The sequence below is a fragment of the Puma concolor genome, chromosome B1 (assembly GCF_028749965.1).
Source record: "Puma concolor isolate L17-30 chromosome B1, mPumCon1.1.hap2, whole genome shotgun sequence".
Taxonomy (NCBI): Eukaryota; Metazoa; Chordata; class Mammalia; order Carnivora; family Felidae; genus Puma; species Puma concolor.
This window is the reverse complement of record NC_141670.1, coordinates 56,563,280-56,582,531: the sequence shown is the minus strand read 5'-3', so window position 1 is coordinate 56,582,531 and position 19,252 is coordinate 56,563,280. Positions and strand designations below refer to the sequence as shown.

The 19,252-nt window shown below is 35.4% G+C and overlaps 1 protein-coding gene across 1 annotated transcript in view; it reads left to right on the top strand.

Annotated features, from left to right (window-relative positions):
* The window catches only part of GALNTL6 (polypeptide N-acetylgalactosaminyltransferase like 6), a 1,218,779-nt gene that overhangs the window by 589,757 nt on the left and 609,770 nt on the right, over positions 1-19,252 (top strand). The window lies entirely within an intron of this gene.

Sequence of the window (19,252 nt, the reverse complement as noted above, 5' to 3'; positions counted from 1 at the left end):
CCATGAGATCATGACCTGAGTCGAAGTCTGACACTCAACCGACTGAGCTACCCAGGCGCCCCAAAATATGTCTTAAAAAATTATAGATCACTAGATGAAGTGAAGGACACAATAGCATTGGGTATTGCAGCAAGATTCAGCTTGGGACATTGGTGTCATTAGAGGAAATGTGCCTTATTAGCTGACTGCCTTCAAGTCTGGAAAAGCCATCTCTTATTATCTGAAGAGTTATTCCGTGAAATAATTTCCTAATAAAAAAATGTTAGAAATTTAACTTCACCTGTCTGGCCCCCTAAAGTGATTTCAAACAACAACAACAAAAACATAGAAATGCATCTTATTCTGAAGTTTACTTTTGTATGTATGGAAGCTCAAACATCATCAGTTAATTGTATTTTTTTTTATTTGGCCCTTTTATATCTTACTTTATTTTCTGGGTTGCTTTATGATGTTATGACACATTGATCTTCCCTCCTACTCTTTACATTAACAAAGTCTATAGGAAATAAAATATCTTTATTGTGATATAATGGCACAGCAGCCATCCCATTTATTATGGAACTAAATAAATAAAAGAGTGGCTTTTTATTTTAGGGAAAGCAAGCCACATTTGAGGTGATCTGGGGTTTGAAAGGTCACAGATTGTGCAAATTCACAAATAATTCCTGAGTAAATGAACTATCACATCCTAAAATTAAAGGAAAGCCTGTTTTAATTTTTTGTGAATTTAATTATTCATGTTTAATATGTGAATATGAATGTGTTTAGTCAGCAAACATGAATGTGTATCTGTTGATGAAGTAGTTACATTAGAACCACAGGAATGTTAATGTAGGAAGGAATTGGTGAAGATTTATATAGGCACTATGGGGTATGCTCTTATTATGGAGAATGATATATGACTCTTTACTAAAGGCAGAAAACAGGATTAAATCAGCTGGTATTGTTGATGTCATAAACCACTAATGCAGAGTTGGAGTAGTTTATAAATATCAGAGGAAGCTGGTAATGCAATTACCATATTAGTATGCGGTTGGAATCTTGTTTGGGCCTTCACAATAAACTCCAAATGAGTCATTTATTTGCCCTTGGGTAATGATAATCAAGACTAAATTTCCCCACCTAAAAGAAGGTTTTTCGTGAAATAGTCTTTCACATGTTCTGTACAAGAGCAGAGGTTTGAACATAGATGATGAGATGTGCTAATTTTCATGCCAGATTGTTTATAGAAATGCTCAACTTACATATGTAGTAGACAGACATTCACTAATGTCAATTCAGTCAGTTTTGCAGTTATGATCAAATTTTATAAATTGCCTTAAAAGCCATACCACATTTTCAAGCTTCTTTAAAATCAAACTTTGGGAGGAGCACCTGGATCCCTCAGTTGGTTAAGTGTCCAAATCTTGATGTCGGCTCAGGTCATGATATCACAATTCCTTAGTTCAAGCCCTGCATTGGTTTTCTTGGTTTTCTCTGTCTGGTAGGTTTTCTCTGTCTCCCTCTCTCTATGCCCCATCCCTCTCTTTCTCTCTTTTTCATAAGTAAATAAATTAATGTTTTTTTTTTTAAAAGAAAGTCTTAAAATTAAACTTTGGGCAATTAATTTTACTAACAAGTGAGAAAATTGTGACAAAACATTAAAAAATTTGTGTTACAAGCATAGAAAATCAGCTGAACTACTTTGTTCCATGATCATCCTGCCTTTTTTTTAAAGTATTAATCTTGGTATTTATATCAATGAGGTAGCCAGCCTTCAAAATGGTCCATAGCAATCCCTACCTTTGGAATTTATTCCCTTGTGTGGTATCCAACCATATTATACCAAGATTGGTCTATGTGCTCCATAGTGTAAAGTAGTTATAACACGTCACTTCAAAGAAAAATATTACAGACCATGGCTTCTGTCACAAGTACCTATTTTCTCTCTTTCTTTCTCCTTCTGTTTGTCATCATTTGCTTTGGGAGAACCCAACTCTGATGTTGGGAGAAGTCCCATGTTGAGGCTCCTTTGGTGAGAACTGAGGCCTACAGTCAACGCCATATTAGTGGGCTTGGAAGTGAATTCTTGTTTCCCCAGGCAAGCTTCTGATGATCGCATCCCTTGATGACCCTTCAATCCCAACCTCATGAGAGACTCTGAGTCAGAACTGCCTCGCTAAGCCACTCCAAGATTACTGACCTAGGTAGGAGGTGATAAATTGTTGTTTTGAACTACTAACTTGGGATAACTTTGCGTGCAACAATAGATATTTAATACAGTTTGTTACTATAAAAATCAACCTCCATTCTGAGCAGATTCACATACAAAAAGTTTTGTCCTCACTCATACAATTCAATGACCATATATTTTTGGTTGGCAATTCCTGGGTAGTTGTGACCCAAGTGGTGACTCAAGACTCAAGCCACTCACCTCTAGTGGCACCACCATCTTATGGCTTTAAAGTCACCCAATGTCAATAATGGAAGACTCATGGAAGAACCCAAAGAAGGAGGGAAAAATGCATTTTGGTGGACTAGGCTTGGAAATGGCATGCGTCTCATCTGCCTACAATCCATACAACTCAGTTACAGGATTAGAACTAATTGGATGTTATCAATAGGATTGGTGAACATTTACCATTGTCTCTGTCATCTCTATTACTAATAAACTGTGGCAAAGTTAGTAGCTACCAAGATAGTACCTAAGCAGTCTGAAAGTTGTCACACACAGATTTCTGGCAGTTCCTCAGGGCCATATTTCATGGGTTGTGTCACTCATTTCATGAAATTGTCTTTTAAATTGAGAAATATTTTCAGATAAGAAGTTTTTCTTTGTAAAAAGTTATTCAAGTAAATTGTGAGCAAAACGGCAGAAACATGCCATTTTGACATTAAGACATGCTAATCTGAAAGCAACCAGACATGTTCACTAATACATCAAAAGTCACATGTATCATTTTAAAGCACCACTGATTAGATGGGAGATAGATAGAGAGAGAGAGAGAGAGAGAGAGAGAGAGAGAGAGAGGCTCTGAAATGCAGTCCATTGTAAAGAAGTCATTCAAATGATTCAGAATGTGATACATTTTACATTACTATAAAAATTAACTAAAATTAGGAAATGATTGAGTGAGATCTAAGAATATGCTTGTAGAATTCCAGATATTCACAGACACTTGGATAAAGAGCTTTGCAGTGGTTTTCTACAGCATAGATTTTTAAATATTTTAATGACTAAGCTTTCTTGCTTTTTGAATGAAATCATATATGAAATACAATGTAAAATTAATAATAACAACAATACACAAGTCTGTGTTACATCAGCTTAAATCTTCAGTATTAGGCTGAAAATTCTTTGTGAATTTTCTAAATCAACTATGTTCTAACCTTTTGAGACATAATTTGGAAAAAATATATATATATATATTTTTGTCAGTAAGCAACAGAAAATCAACCCCATAGCCTTAGATGTATTTTTGTTTATATAACAAAATTAGGAGATAAGTGGACCAATAATGTTAGAATCTCTAAATTCTTTTTGCTTCTCCCTAGCTGGCTGTCAAGGTCACAAAATGGCCCTTACAGCTCTAGAAATAGAGCTACATTCACAGCAGGAAGATGAAGAAGAAAGCAGCAGTGCCTAACATGTCAAATCTTGTATCAGTAAAGAAATGTTTTTCAGAACTTTCTCCAACCCCAACCTCAGCAGACTTCCACTTAGCTCTCATTAGCCAGGACTGAGTCACATTGCAATACAGACCTGAGGCAGGCTGGCAAAGCAAGGTGAAATCCTGATTGACTTAACAGAGTTTATCCGTTGGGACTGGGTTTACGCCACCCCAAATAAGTCTCTATTATGCTAAAGAAAAGAAAAAAAAAAAAAGACAAAAGAAACCGATCCTGGGTAGGCAGCTATGGACATCTGCCGCAAGTAGGTACTCTATACCCTACTCTATGTGGCCGTGCCTTTCATTGTGGCATCTTGATTTTGAATTGCGTTTTCCACCCTGGCAACTAATATTATAACATTTCCCTGGAGGCAATTCTAACTTAACATAAAAATTGGGTCTAGCAATGTGTAATACTTGAAAGCAATTATTCATAAGCATATGCCAGGATAACAAATATCCTGTGTAGGTTTCAGGAAATATATGAGAAGGGATACAAGTGGAGCTGTTTTACAGCCAAGTGTACCTCCACATGGCAGCACGGACTGAGATTAGGGACAGGAATGAGGGCTTTTACTCAGACCAGAAATGAATGTGCTAGCAACTCTACCTGACATTAAAGGGAGCAGTTTGTCTTCTTTGCATTAGTTTTTCTTGCTATTTGTGAAACCAGAATAACATTTCTGTCCCTTATAAAGATTATATGGATTACTTAAAGAGGAAAAGTGCTCTGTATTTCCAAAGTGCTCAGTGTTTCCAAAGTGTTCAATGAATTACATGTATTAAATTGCTTCGGTTTGTTTGACACATCAGAAAATTTTCATTGGTATTTTTTTTAAAGATCTCCTTTCCATTTATCTTTACACCCTCATCTTTCCTTGATTTTCTAGCAATATAAAAAGTGGGTCTTTATCATCTCCTGCACAAAAGAGACTTTATCTCCATAAATTTTCCTGAGCTGTGAAGGAATTTTATGAACTTCTTTGTTTGGACAGTGAATCACAGGAAAGTACTGTATTTTCCAAAAATATTAATTAATCTACAGGATATTTTCAAATGTTTATTATTTCTGATACCAATTTTTTTCTCAAAATTCATCTAGATTTCTGCTTTTTTTCCTGACCACAATGTAACATATAGTGATATAATAGAAGCACCTAAACTAGTATTCCTAATATACAGATTTATGATGGCTTTGTCATTCATAAGCTTTTTAACTTTAGAAAGTCACGTAGGGGTGCCTGTGTGGCTCAGTTGGTTGAGTACCCGACTTTAGCTCAGGTCGTGATCTCAGAGTAGGTGAGTTGGAGCCCCGCCTCAGGCTCGCTACTGTGAACGCAGAGTCCACTTCAGATCCTCTGTCTCCCTCTCTCTGTCCCTCCCTCTGTCTCTCTCTCTAAGATAAATAAATATTTAAAAAACTTTTAAGGGGCACCTGGGTGGCTCAATCGGTTAAGCGTCCAACTTCAGCCGCTCATGATCTCACAGTTCCTGAGTTTGGGCCCCACGCCCCCCTGATGGGCTCTGTGCTGACAGCTCAGAGCCTGGAGCTGTTTTGCATTCTGTGTTTCCCTGTTTCTCTACCCCTCCCCTGCTCATGCTCTGTCTCTTTCTCTCTCTCAAAAATAAATAAACATTTAAAAAAATTTAAAAACTTTAAAAATCTATTTTATTTTTTTTTAATTTTTTTTTTCCAACGTTTATTCATTTTTGGGACAGAGAGACACAGAGCATGAATGGGGGAGGGGCAGAGAGAGAGGGAGACACAGAATCGGAAACAGGCTCCAGGCTCTGAGCCATCAGCCCAGAGCCTGACGCGGGGCTCGAACTCACAGACCGCGAGATCGTGACCTGGCTGAAGTCGGCCGCTTAACCGACTGCGCCACCCAGGCGCCCCTAAAAATCTATTTTAAAAAAGTCACTTAAAATCTCTGGACCTCAATTTTCTCATTAAAAAAAAAAAATAGAGATGATGCTATCTTCCCTATTTTGCATACAGAATTGCCTTAATCTAAAACGTACCAGTGCATTTCCAAAATTGTATATACTTCTAATTTACATGTGTGTATGTATTACTGATATGATTATAAAATGATTTATACCACTAGGCCTAATATAGTCCATACAACAAAAATTTTGACCTTGGGATGCTAAATATTTATTATAGATTCTTTTTTTTAATTAAGAATTTTTGTAATGTTCATTTATTTTTGAGAGAGAGAAAGCATGAGAGAATGAATGAGGGAGGGGCAGAGAGAGAGAGAGAGAGAGAAAGAGAGTAAGAGAGACAGAATCTGAAGCAGACTCTAGGCTCTGAGCTATTAGCTCAGAGGCGGGGCTTGAACTCACGAACCGTGAGATCACAACCTGAGCCGAAGTCGGACACTTAACCGACTGAGCCACCCAGGTGCCCCTTAAATATTTACTATGGATTCTTTTGATATAGAATGAAAGATAATTTGGTTTGGCTTTTCTATTGTATTTCATGCACAAGATTGATCTGCAGGTTTATTCAAATGTAGGCAGCACACTAAACTATTTGAAAAATGTGATAGCTTTATAAAAACTAGGAAACTACAGAAAATTGAATTCCATAACTAAAAACGAGAAAACATTGCCTGACTTCCTTAATTCCCATGCAGGTGTCATATCCAGTTGAGGCACACCTACTTGAGGCACACCATCTTCTTTGCCCGACATAAAAGACTGACAAGCATAATTGCAGAAAGAGAGCATGGAATAGGAAAAATACCTTCCCCCCTTTGCAGTCGTATTCCAAAACACAACAGATTGTCTATGAATAATGAAGCAATAATTCAGGAGAGATAGAGAATACATTTTCTTTTACATTAAGCATTTGGGAGTCTTAAGTCTCTAAAAGATTTTTCTGTGACAAGTCATTGGCCCCACCTACCCTCATGGTAAGCTAGAGACTGTAGGAAAATCCAAAGGAAACTTTATAAGCTTTTCCGTTTCTGCCATAGTCTAAGTTTTTCTATCATAAATACCCATGTACTCCTGTTCTCCCACACACGGAAAGCTCCTAATACCTCTCCGAAGAAGATATGCCAAAGAAATACCCAGCCAACACACATAGCTTAAAGTTTAAGATCTTTATGTCGTGCACTGTAGTCCCTCCATGATGTTTGGGTATTGTTCCTCTTGACGTACTAAGTACTAAGAATTTTTAAGAACACAAATATTCCTCCCCGTTGAAATATACACACACTCTCACACACAGAGACACACAACATTCAATGGTGGAAACAAGACAGGAACTGAATATGTACCAGACTCAACTAGAAAGGGGGATAACGTGTGATATGCTAGTTACTGATCTATAAAAACATTGAAATTCTACTGAGAAGACTTTGTGAAAACCCGTACCCTGGAGTGGTAGAAAATTTGGATTAACTCTTCATTTTACTGTCTGAGATGAAGCCCTATGCCCATTGTCAATCATGGCCCCTGTGTCTACCTGCTATGTGAGTCTTCGTACTTTTAGAATTCTCCTTGATCACATAGAAAATTGGTGTTGGAATTCTCAGCCCTAAGTTGGGCTATGGGAGGTTAACAATAGTCACAGCCTTTTTTGACACGCTTCTTGATTTCTTTGCAAAGCAAATTGCTCAGAAATTCAGTAGGCTTCCAATTCATTTGATTTTAGATGCGTCCAATTGCCAGTAACCACACCCAAAGTGCTTTCCTAGAAGTTCTCAAACATTTATTTCTTGGTGATTTCAAATCTACCTCTCTCACTAACTGAAGCTATCCTGAAGCTCTCAGACTTAGGTAAGAAAACAATCTGATTTTGCCCAGAGACACTCTAATCAATTGAGAGTTCTTTTTTTTTTTTTTTTAATTGTGTGCCACAGCCTTAAAACTGACCTTTAGCTTAAAATATTCTAATCAATGTAAAGTATTATCGGGTCTTTGTGCATTGAAGAATTTTCAAACTGTCAACCATAAAAATAAAACAGCCAGTTATTTTACTAGCAAAATAAGTTTATTTGAGAATAACAGGAAAATTGGCACAAGCAAATTATGCCAAGCCATAGGCAGGTCTGAAAATGCAAAGGGAAGGTCAGCTTTTATGAGGTTTTAGGAGAAGATTAAGGAGGATTGTTTTAAACACAAGTTCATTGGAGAAGAACAAGAGTTTAGGGTTGTTGTGGTTTCTCATTGGATGCAAACAGTGGCGAGTGCATTGTAGCAGGACAGGGAGGGAGCTTCCTTCTTCTTAAAAGCAGGAGATGAAATTCCTGTGTGAGAAGTGTCCTCACCTGTCAAGGTAATTCTTACCTTCATTCTTCCTGCTGGTTATACACACTACAGGAGTGGTGTGTGCGTGAAAGTTCCCCATCAGGGCTTCCTGGCTCATTTTAAGTAATGTTTCCTTTATTTATTTCCATAAAATCTTCTCTTTTCCAACTTTGCAAGGTCCCAAATTTCTGATTTTATGTTTCCTTTCCTTTGGTCTTTTTTTTTTAGTGTTTATTTATTTTTGAGAGAGAGAAACAGAGAGAGAGAGAGAGAGTGAGCTGGAGAGGGGCAGAGAGAGGGAGACACAGAATCTGAAGCAGGCTCCAGGATCTGAGCTGTCAGCACAGAGCCTGACACGGGGCTCAAACTCACAAACCATGAGGGCATGACCTGAGCCGGAGTTGGACGCTTAACTGATTGAGCCACCCAAGCACCCCTCCTTTCCTTTAGTCTTGTTGGCTATCCAATTCTTTCTTATAATACCTTGAAAAGAGTTATCAGTAACAACTTATACATACTAAGGTTCTGTTTCCAGCCTCTTCCTCAAGAAATGAACATTCTGCCTTCAAAGTCATTACAGACAAGTTGGACCAGATATTGTGCTGTTGGATCACATGGCTCACCAACTTTGCAGAATCCAAAAGCAATTTATTCACAACCTGTGGCCCAGTTGCTAAGACAATGCAGTGTTGCTGAGAAATTTTGTTAGTTTATTACTTTATTTCTATAACTAGTTTCAGTACTAGTTATACAATTAGTCTCCAAACCTCATTAGCATATTACTTGAGAAATATATAACTCTAATATATCACATGCCCAAAATAGCCCAGTTAAGGATTCTACCCCAAATAACGCTCAGAGGTCTAGACTGCTGGAACTCTACCATTTAGTAAGGCCATGTGGCTTCTGTGTTAAATGCTCTTGGTTCATTACCCAGAACTGCCCAAACCTAATCAAAAGGAATTCTGTTACAGTACATTCATAGAATATTTTGTGAATCCTTGTGTCTTTGCCATACTCTCCTAAATCTTAAATCACAATTTATATGAGGCTCTGTAAACATATTAGGGATATGATTCTGTAAAAGCTCAAAGAACTTTCCATTTTAAAAGATTCTTAGATGTTTATAATAGAGTCTCAGATAATACAGTATTGGGAATAAGTGAAGAAATGACCTTAATTAGAGTAGGTCTCCCTAACAACTCTGGCTTGAATACATTTAAAATCAGAAAAAAGACAATTGCATTTCTGAATTGTCAAAGAGTAACAATCTTCAAAACTGATTCAAATGGAGTCTAACTTTTCAAAGAAGTCTGATTTATATGTAGACATATGTATGTCTGTGTGTCATATAACTATGTAAAACTAGTTTAACAAGATTTTCTTTTAATTAAATGTTATTTTAGGAGAGGTGAAATAACACCATGATTATTTTTATACTCAATTTTTCACTTCTCATGTACTTAAGTATATGCATTTGTAAATTAAGAGAAAAGTTCTATGGTTTACATAATAATAGCTAAAATCAAGGATATTTTATATGTGCCAAGCACAGTTCAAATTTATTTTTACTAATAATTTTTATTGGTATACATGAAGAGAATTTTAATTCATGTTGAACTTAAATATGTAAAAGGTGCATACAAGATTTAACTTTGAATGAACATTTTCCATCTAATGAATATTTTGATTAAGGTAATAAACCTTTAACAGTAGAGATCATTATAGTAATGTAAATGTGGTCTAAAGAGCAGCTGATACCACATGAGACATGAAACATTTAATTTAGAAACGAGTCTCTTTTCTCATTCAATTTCTTTTCATCACTGTCTTATTTCACTGAAATTAAAGACTTCTGTGAAAACAGGATAATTGTTCCCTAAAAATTCATAAGCTTCTCTTTTATATTCCCCCTTAAAGGTCTCAAACCATGGTTTATAAGCTTATAATTGTTTGTAGCCACTGATTGTAATTTCATGAATAAAAATAGCTCTAGGCAATCAATAGGAAAACATTGTGTAAATCTAATTTTTATCATAATTGGCTTTCTATGTGAAGTATAGAACAGTGAGAATCCTAGGAAATAGTGCGTAAAAATGTGGTCATTTTTGATTGTGTCTGATTCTCCTTCTCTTACATTTTTGTGAACCAATCCCCTTTCTTAATAAAAGAGTTATTTTTTTCTAACATAGCAGTTCTTTTTATTTGTTCCAAAGACCCACTGAGTATCCAATGAAAGCCACGTGTGGCTGTCATTCTCCAAGGAAAAACATGCACAAAATTCAACCATAAGGTTTTAGTTGTTGATGGATCCCTAGTTAAAAGTTTTTTTTTTCCAAATATAAAGGCATTTTCTTGATTCTCATCTATTATACTTTTTATGATAGATGATTCTTCCTCTGGGGTCTATGATCTTTGTTTCATTCCTAATCTCTGTCATTCAGTGTCCTTAGATCATATACATACTGCCCATACAGAACTTCAAGAATTATCTAGGCTTTCAAGATATGATTGGTTTTTATGTCTTTCCTGTAATACTGCCTCCCTCAATCCCACCCTCCACTCCAGTTTCTAAGACCTAGAACTGCTTTGATCACTTAGATGTGTCCCTAGATGCATCCTGTTTCTATGCTGTTAAGTTTGCATTGATTTTTCAGTGCCATACATTAAAAAAAAAAAAAAAACTTTTTTAATGTTTATTTATTTTAAAGACAGAGCACAAGTGGGGGAAGGGCAGAGAGAGAAGAAGACAGAATACGAAGCAGTCTCCAGGATCTGAGTTGTTAGCACAGAGCCTGACGTGGGGCTCGAAACCACAAACCATGAGAACAAATGAGCCGAAGTCAGACACTTAATCGACTGAGCCACCCAAGCTCCCTTCAGTGCCATACATTCATTGCGCCTGTATAAGCAGATGTTATTCCAATAAGACAAAAAAGTACACCCATATACCTTTTTTACTTCAAAAGAGTAGAATCAGGATGTCAGTTTAAAGGGATTTCTGGGAATGAGTGAACGAGTATTCATTTTTTTTTCCAGCCTGTTGTATTTCTTGGTGCTGCTTTATGATACCTCTACAACTTCCAGACATAGAGCATTCACTTAATTGAGCATCATTAATCCCTCTCTACCTAAAAATTGTATGGTTTACAATTGTCTTAATCCCTGTAACAATGAAAGGCAAACAGAGAACAGTAGTTATGTAGTTAACAACATTTCCACCCTGCCAGATCGGAATAAATGTTATATTTTATTTATTTGTTGCTTTATTAACATTTAAGAATGAAGAACGATAAAGCTATCCCTGTTTTCCCAGGAAAGAGTTATTTGAAAGGATGCCAGCATTACATGAAGCTTATTCTATGTTTATATTCTTATTCATCAATATTCACTCTTATTGAATATTCATTACTTAGCTCTCTATCAAAAAATAGATTTTTCTCCTACAGTAGGGATAGACTTAGTTGTGTGACTTGCTTTGGCTGATGGAATATTAGAAGACATAACATGAGCAGAGAACTTCATTGTCCTTGCATTGATTGGCTTGGCTTCTGCACTCTGCTTACATGCGAAGAGAACTATATGCCACCAGGTAGAACCAATCCCTTTGGTCCAGACTTTGAAACACTCACATATGGAGTAGATATGAACCCATCCTACAGCTTGGAACCAAGCCCTACCAGCTTACAGCTTCTGGTAGTATGAATCACCAAATCCATCTGGATCGTCCAAATTGCAGTCAATTTACAGACCTACGATGAAGAGAATAACGCTTGCTATTGCAAGCCACTGCATTTTGAAGTGGTTTATTATGCAGCATTATTGTGGCAATAATGACTGATATAACATCTCATTCAATAATTCTCGAATGTCTTCATTATACTGTGATACACGGGTTGAAGAAAGACATCTATATGACAAAGGAGAAAGATTATGTCAACATTAGGATGTGCACAAGACAATGATTTCTAATTCCTGACAGCATTGTCTGGAATCATTAGCATTTTGTATTCAGAATGATTTTTTTCCATAATAGTATCCAATTTAATGGTTGAAAATAAAAAGACAAGTAGCAGCTTTTTATAAGATTATTCATCAATAGGAGTTTTTTGTTATTTTTGTTTCCTTATCATGAGTTTCTCCATGAAATCAATTGTCCTTCTCTGCCTTGAGGATCTTGTTGCTGATAGTGTAGGGTTTGTGAGGGTGTTATCTGTATACATGCAAATACGTATGTGTGTGGAGTGTGTCTTATATAATAACTTTGTGGTTATGTGTGTTCTTCAAAGATAACTGAATTCCACATAAATGAGGATTTTTTTTTTCAAAAAAATAATCGTAATATATTATCTGATACTCTATTGATTGAAGACCAGGCTCTGAAATCAGGCAACTCTGGGCCTCAGTCCTCACTCCAGCTCTTTCTGGCTGTGTAATTGGGTGATACTAATACTTAGCTCATAGGTTTGCTGTAAGGATGAAACGTGATCATGCATGTGAGGCAGAATGCACAGTGCCTAGCACACAGGAAATGCTCGATTAAATGTGGTTATTTTAAAAATGAGTTATTAAATGTTTAAGATTTTTTTAAATTTAAAGACATCATATATTTTGCAATACCTTCACAACATTTAATAAACTTTGTGTCATTTGAAACTTAGGTTGCTGACTTTTTATAAAACTGTGATGGCTCCATGAATTTAAGCTGCTATGGGTAAAAATTTCTGAAGTGACTCTTGAATTGAGACTTTATGAAGTCAACAAAAAAGAGTTCGTAGTATTACTAAAATTTCAGAAATGAGAACTATATACGTTTTAATAGACATCGTTATGCTGCATGATACAAAGGATGTAAAGGGAGTTCTGTGTCTATCTAGCTCCTTCTTACACATTCAAGCCTTAGCAGTGTGGCTAAGGGAAAAAATTTTGTCCAGATCAACTGTGACCTCAAATTGAGATATATGTCTGCTGGATTTAGGTTTATTTGTTTATTTTTCTAGGGTACATTTTTGTTGCTTCTGGATTTTGTTTGTTTATGTCATCACTAACTGCAGAAACATTCGAGAATGTTTCTTTAAGAAAACATTTATGGTGTGATTTTACCTGATTCCAGACATTTGTAAGAATAAGACAGTGGCTGTGCTCTTAAGTTTACAATTTTGCATGACTGAGAGATGTGGATTTTAATATGCCCTTGATTAAAGTATAAACTTTAGATATTGTGCCATTATACACTTATTTATGAAAGTCTCTACTTGTCTACAATTATCTGTTCAAAAGCAGGCTCTCTGTTTTAGTAGATAATAGGATGGAACTCATGTAATTTTCTCTGTCTATTGAGTTTTCACTGTCTGGCTCTTTGTGATGAGCAAGATATTTTTCTGGAAAATAAATAGCATGAATGTTTTCATAGGAGGATCACTTAAGCCTATGTTGACCTCCTATTTTGGGTCAGAAGTGATAATGGATGGTCCATAGCACAAGATCATAGCACATCCTGTGAACTCCATGAAAAAAAAGAAAATGTGCTGGATGCAATAACTCCTAGTCTTTTCTGGTAGTCACTTCACAGTCTAGTATATTCTACACAAGCACCACATGGTATAGTATGCACAGCATGAAGTTAAAGGATAATGAGCTTTTTAAGTGATTTAGTATAAATGTAACCACATGACAAAGGCAGTAATTGGTTGCAAAGCAAATTTGCAAGAGATTGAACTAGCTGTACATTCTTTCTCACGGCATTCCCAATGAGCTTCAATATGATAGTGAATTTGAATGTCTTATGTATACAAGATACAAAATGGCTCAGATTAGGAGGGGAAAATGGCAAATTAAATATTAAACTTCACCAGCAAAACTTTGTGAAATATTTTTATATGGGAAGAAATAACTGATATTAGTATGTAATATAACCAATACATAGAGCAATTATACAATATAATAGTACTTCCTATGTAGTTATTTATGATTAAAATACAATTATTCCTTAGTGTGTATGAATCCAGGTAATCTCATAATAAAGTTTTATTGGTTTTCAAAATGTCAGGGTATCTCTGTATCTATTGTTCAAAGGATGACTCTGACACTGTATAACAGTGAGTGAATTATTTATCTCTTCTAAATTTGCTTCTTCATTTGTGAAATGAAAATAAGCATAGTTCTTACCACAAGAGTTTTTACAAAGATCACATGAAAGTAAATAGATGATTAATATCAACTGGAATAACTTCTGGTGCATAGATGCACAATAATTGATAGCTGTAAATGTGAGTTTCTTATTGTGGTTCTGTGTTCTAGAATACACTGGATATTTAATCACATAAAGTTATCCTGTTTCAGAAATATAATATAAAAGTTTTAATAGCTAAGAAAACTAAGGTATAGAAATAATAAGAAAATAATTAAAAGTAAATTTGTATTTATGTATATAATTTATAGATATAAATACCTAACATAAGTAAACTTAAATATTTTAAAGCGTCAATTTCCTTCAGATTTTTTAAATGATGTGTATTATAGTCACACGTTTACTTGTTCATTGTGCTTTTTCCTCCTAGCTCCTCTATTGAAATATAAGCTCTAGAAGGGTTGATATTTCAGCCTGTTTTATTCAAACATGTATAAAAAGTGCTTATAACAGTGTAGGGCACACAGAAGCCAATCAAGCAACACTTGTTAAATGAATAAATTAGGTACAGGAAGGGACAGTTGTACTTAAGGTTATCCAGTATCTCTTGTAATTATAGGAAGCAAAGCAAAGTTAAACTGAGCAGTGGGAGAAAGTTTCTTCACATGACTTCTTAGTAAGAGTAAACACTTTGGGTTTCTAACAGCAACACTAATACTGTGCAAAACACAGTAAGACTGTTCAACTGTTTATTGAATTTGACATGCAATTATTTTGAGTTTTTTATGTATTATTAGCTTTCTTGTCATAACATCAATTTTTGACAATATGGATTGTCTTCTAGAATTTTATAATGTAATGGTTCTACATTTCCTGCATTTCAACTTTTCATTGATGTAATATTCTACAAATGGCCAAATTGTGAGGGGTTAATATACATGAATTTATTTTTCTTTTAAAACTGTAGTTGTTAGGAATTATTTAGTCAGGGGGAGCTAACTCATGTATTGAATAAACTCAAATTGTAAAAATGACTCAAATATAATAGATGTTTTGTTTCTCACATAACAACCACGACAGTTCTAGTCCAGGGGGTGTAGGGTATGGAGGTAGGAAGTTGCACTATATGGTCATTCATGGGCCAGGTTGGTGCAGATTCTCATATCTTCAGGCCTCCATGGTAACCCTAACATCAATATCCAGCTGGAAGAAGAAAAAAGAGGCCCAAGAAATCTTCTTACTTATCTCTCTATCAGTATCATATACAGGGTGTTTTTGTAACTTAATTAGAAAGGTGACAGCCTCTCTGAGATATACTTTTTTAAAAAAAACTATTAAGTGATAATAATGATATCATAGTTAATTGTTAAATATTTATATCAAATGACATCTATAAAACAGTAGCTGCTGATAGAGTGTGTTTAAAATACTAAGACAGTAAATTTTTGTGCTGCTTTGGTGAAGAATGTTCAACAATATCACACCAGGACTATAATGGCAGCACATAGGACACTGGCTTTCAGCTCGGCTCCAGTCTCTAACAAGTATTGCCAGGAGGAAAACAGTTGAATTTAAAAACCTCACCCCGGGGCGCCTGGGTGGCGCAGTCGGTTGAGCGTGCGACTTCAGCCAGGTCACAATCTCGCAGTCCGGGAGTTCGAGCCCCGCGTCAGGCTCTGGGCTGATGGCTCGGAGCCTGGAGCCTGTTTCCGATTCTGTGTCTCCCTCTCTCTCTGCCCCTCCCCCGTTCATGCTCTGTCTCTCTCTGTCCCAAAAATAAATAAACGTTGAAAAAAAAAATAAAAAAATAAAAACCTCACCCCTTTATCATGATTTGAAGGGAAAGCAAAACATGAAAAATATAGAAGCAGAAAAACACAAAGGTATCTGAGCAAGAGAGATACCGAACACAACTCAGGTTCGTGCAAATTAAAAGAAAAAAATAAGTTTACAATTCATGACAAGCTGACTGCCATTTATAAAGTACAGAAGGAAAGCATAGCTTCTTTAACAATATAGCTAGGGTAGAATCCAACCTTACGTTGAACATTGATCAATTGCTGATTTAAAGACTGATTTTTTTCTATAAATGACAGCAGAGATTCAAATAATAGAAACGACTTTCCAGTGCAACTAGGCAGAAGAGAGAAAAGTAGGGGGCACCCAGACCTGGAGGGGAATCAGAGAACCTAGGGGACAAAGGAAAAGAAAAATTAGACCAGCATAGAAATATTCCTTAGCCAACTTCTAAGAATGACTTGGAAATTTATATCTAAATACATTACTTCATATTCTATTGGTTAAATAAAGTGTGTATCAAAATACTATATGTTCTATATAACCTATTGTATGTAATTATGCATAAATTATCTGAATTATAACTTATGTATCATTCTCATCCCATAGTTTGAGATAAATAATTTTCAACTAATTTTATTTTAACTTTATAAAATAGAAAGTTTTAAAGACAGAGGAAAAGTAAGGAGGGAGGGAAGAAGAAAGAGAAAGAAAGAGAACGAGAAAGAAAAAGAAAATGAGAAAGAAGGAAGGAAGGAAAGAGGCAAGGAAGAAAGGAAAGAAGGAAGGAAGGAGGGAGATATTTATGTGTCAAACACATAAGTGATGCTCAACAATGTTAAAATCATGGAACCTAAGGCATAATTTATTAAGCTTTCATGTGTCTTGATAATGCATAGGGATTATAGACCTATTTTAAAAGAGATATTTGCTTAGGTTAAATTCCTAGAATGGATTGGGACGGTACACTTTTACATTTATTGTTGAAGCCACGTTTGGACTTTTGTGTCTGTACATTTATACTATGAGACTACTGTTCGTTTTACTTGGTATTAGCACATCATGTCTATATTTAAAGTTCAAGAGAAGGATGTCACTCTAACAAATAAATGCTCTTGTGGAAAGGAAATATGTTGTAGTTATTATATACGCTTTGTGAGAAAAATATATTTTATTACCTACCAATAAATCCATGTCCTTTTGAAAAGAGGGAAATGAAAGTTTTTATCAAGAAAATAGAAAACACAAAACAATATATGTTGGCAAAGATGTGGAGAATAAGGGGAGAATAAAGATGCGGAGAATAACTCATGCACTGTTGCTAGGAATGCAAACTTGTGCAGCCACTGTGGAAAACAGTATGGAGTTTCCTCAAAAAATTAAATAGAAAAATAACATATAAATAGAAAATAGAAAAACCTTATTATCCAATAATTCCACTACTGGGTATATACCGAAAAAATATGAAAACACTAATTTGAAAATATATATTCACCCTTATGTTTATTGCAGCATTATTTACAATAGCCAAATTATGGAAGCAGCCCAAGTGTCCATAGATAGATGAATGGACAGATAAGATGTGGTACACACACACACACACACACACACACACACACACACTAGAATATTACTCAGCCAGACAAAAGAATGAAATCTTACCATTTGCAAAAACATGGATGGATCTAGAGGGTATAATGCTAAGTGAAATAAGTCCATCAGAGAAAGACAAGTACCATATGATTTCACTCATACATGGAATTGAGGAAACAAAACAAATTGAGAAAAACAAACAACCCCCAAAATAAACCCCACAAACTCTTAACTATAAAGAACAAAATGATAGTTACCAGAAGGGAGTTGGATGGGAGGATGGATGAAATAGATAAAGGGGATTAAGAATACAATAATCTTGATGAGCACTGAGTAATATATGGGATTATTGTATCACTATCTTGTATACTTGAAATGAATATAAGTGTATATTAACTATAGAATAAAAAGTGTTTTTTTTTGTTTTTTTTTTTTTAACGTTTATTTATTTTTGGGACAGAGAGAGACAGAGCATGAACGGGGGAGGGGCAGAGAGAGAGAGGGAGACACAGAATCGGAAACAGGCTCCAGGCTCTGAGCCATCAGCCCAGAGCCTGACGCGGGGCTCGAACTCCCGGACCGCGAGATCATGACCTGGCTGAAGTCGGACGCTTAACCGACTGTGCCACCCAGGCGCCCCAAAAAGTTTTTTTTTAAAGTAAAAAGCAGAACCCCTTTACCCTGCAATATCTATTTGTTGTCATAATTTGGTAAAGGCTTAAAGAAGTTGAGAAAGCCCTTCAGACAAATGCTTTATGGTAAATTACTTAAGCACATCACTTATAATATGATGATGATTTCAGCTAGCTTAGATTGTTGAAATCAAATTATTAATACAATTACATTTTGAAATATCAAAATATAAACTATTTTCTATTTTTTTCAATTCAATAATAATAATGATCCTGAATACCTTTTGGGTAAAAATAAGAATTAAGAAATATGTATACTAGGTGAATAGATCTTTTTCGTGTGTGAAACCAATAACTAAGTGTTAAAATTAGCATATATAAATATATATGGAAATACAAAAAGTAAAAAGCATTAGAGGATTGATGACTATTTTTTCTTAAGCTCTCCTTTAAGTTGGGGGAAATTAAAATATAAAATAGAAATAAAATAAAATACCATGGGATTTATTATCATTATTCCAGATCCTCTAACAAAGTAGCATCTACTCACACATGCACTACAATCAGTCCACATATATGTCCCTCCAAAAGGCAAGCGGAGGCTAAAAGCAGCCTAATTTCTTAGAGGATTATTTGTTCCATTGATCCTGGAAAATCTATATGTCTGTCATTTTGTCTTTTCTCAAAATGCATTTGGGTCATTTTACTTCCCTTTATCCTCACAACATAATTTTCTGTAATGTAGGCTCTGTAGAAACTGCCCTCATTTTAGTTTGAAAAACTGAAATGAAGATATAGGTATGGTACCAGAGACAGAATTCAGCACAATTTTCCTCCAAAGTACATTATCATTATTAAATGAAAACTAAAGTACATTTGTTACAGAATTGGTAGAAATAGAACATTGTCTCTCAGATGCAGTGCTCTGACTCTTTGGATATATTCCAAGGTTTTATCGTGACTGCATGTGGTCTTTGTATCAGAATCATTTGGGCAAATTCTTCTGGTCAAGTATGTTTAACTTACAATTTTATATTGTGACTCACGCTAAGGTGTAGGTTTTTACCTTGGCTTTAATGAGAAGGAGGAGGAGGGCACAGAGGAGCAAGAGGGGAAAGAGGGGGAGGAGAAGGACAAGGGTGATAAGGAAAATAAAGAAGGACGAAGAAGGAGAAACACAAAGAAAA